General features: G+C 58.3%; 1 long non-coding RNA gene across 1 annotated transcript; it reads right to left on the reverse strand.

The window, feature by feature from the left end:
* Positions 1 to 378: 378 nt before the first annotated feature.
* LOC113962661 lies at positions 379 to 1847 on the reverse strand. The gene is made up of 2 exons (XR_003532587.1): positions 1713 to 1847; positions 379 to 492 (listed from the first exon to the last, which is right to left on the reverse strand). It is a non-coding gene; the product is annotated as an uncharacterized LOC113962661 (long non-coding RNA).
* Between the last annotated feature and the right edge of the window lie 150 nt (positions 1848 to 1997).

Consider the following 1997-nt stretch of genomic DNA (forward strand, 5'->3'; position numbering starts at 1 on the left):
GGTGAGACAGGTGAGATCAGATAACACCTAAGGATGAGTAAGGACAGGTAAGAACAGGTGAGAATAGGTAAGGAAAGGTGAGAACAGGTGAGGCCAGGTGAGGCCAGGTGAGGCCAGGTGAGCACAAGTGGGGACAGGTGAGATCAGATAACACATAAGGACAGGTAAGAACAGGTAAGAACAGGTAAGGAAAGGTGAGAAAGGTGAGCACAGGTGAGAACAGATGAGGCAGGTAAGGACACAAAAGGACAGGTGAGCACAGGTGAGAACAGAAAACACACAAGGACAAATAAAGACAGGTAAGAACAAGTAAGGAAAGGTGAGACAGGTGAGGACAGGGGAAAACAGGTGAGCACAGGTGAGGCCGTACCTGTTGTACCAGTTGAAGAGCAGCCAGTTGACCCCCTCCAGTTGATACTCGCGCAGCCGGTTGTGGTTCTTGTACTCCCGCGACGCCTCCAGCTTCTGCCACGCCCCCGCCTGCGGGCGGGGCTGGGGACATGCCCCAAAATGGGGGGGGGACAGGTGAGGGACACGCCCAGGTGAGGGACACGCCCCAAAGGGGGACACAGGTGAGGGACACGCCCAGGTGAGGGACACGCCCCAAATGGGGACACAGGTGAGGGCCACGCCCCAAAAGGGCAGACACAGGTGAGGGACACGCCCCCAGGGACACACCCAGGGGGACAGGTGAGGCACAGGTAAGGACAGATAAGGACAGGTAAGGAACGCACCCAGGGGGACACGCAGGTGAGGGACACACCCAGAGACACACCCCAGGGACACACCCAGGGGGACACAGGTGAGGCACAGGTAAGGACAGGTAAGGACACTTAAGGGACACGCCCAGGGGACAGGTGAGACACAGGTAAGGACAGATAAAGACAGGTGAGGGACACGCCCAGGGACACACCCAGGGACACACAGGTGAGAGAGACATAAGGGACACGCCCAGGGGACAGGTGAGTCACAGGTAAGGACAGGTGAGGGACAGGACAGGTAAGGGACACCCCCAAATGGGGACACCCAGGTGAGGGACATGCCCCAGGGACACACCCAGGGGGACACAGGTGAGACACAGGTAAGGACAAATAAAGACAGGTGAGGGACACGCCCCCAGGGACACACCCAGGGACACACAGGTGAGACACAGGTAAGGACAGGTAAGGGACACGCCCCCAGGGACACACCCAGGGGCACACAGGTGAGGGACACACCCAGGGGGACAAGTGAGACACAGGTAAGGACAGGTAAGGACAGGTGAGGGATGCACCCAGGGGGACACAGGTGATGGACACGCCCAGGGACACACCCAGGTGAGGGACACGCCCAAGAAAGACACCAGGGACACACCCAGGGACACACCCAGGTGAGGGACACACCCCAGAGGGGACACAGGTGAGAGACACACCCAGGGGGACACACCCAGGGCCACACCCAGGTGAGAGACACACCCAGGGGACACACCCAGGGACATAAAGGTGAGGGGACACGCCCAGGGACACACCCAGGTGAGGGACACGCCCAAGAAAAACACCAGGGACACCCAGGTGAGGGACACGCCCAGGGGACACACCCAGGGCCACGCCCAGGTAAGAGACACACCCAGGGGCATAAAGGTGGGGGGACACGCCCAGGGGGACACACAGGTGATGGACACACCCAGGGACACACCCAAGTGAGTGCCACGCCCACTTTTTGCCCACTTTTACCTGTCTCTTGAGCTCGGGGTTTCGCGCCTGCACCCGTCGGAACTCGGCCACCTTGGCCTCGTCCACGTCCTCCTGCAGCTCCCACGTGCTGTCCTCGTACGGCAGAGAGCACCACTTCACCAGGAAGTACACCACCGGCTGCACAATCCACAAAAATTCAATTTTGGGGGTCAAAAAACACTCAGATTTATCAAAAATTTAATTTCGGGGGGGCTACGACACTCGGTTCCATCAAAAATCTGATTTTTAGAGCTCAAAATCCATCAAAAGTCTGATTTTTAGAGC

Source organism: Neopelma chrysocephalum, unplaced genomic scaffold (assembly GCF_003984885.1).
Source record: "Neopelma chrysocephalum unplaced genomic scaffold, ASM398488v2 Primary Assembly neopelma1_184178, whole genome shotgun sequence".
Taxonomy (NCBI): domain Eukaryota; kingdom Metazoa; phylum Chordata; class Aves; order Passeriformes; family Pipridae; genus Neopelma; species Neopelma chrysocephalum.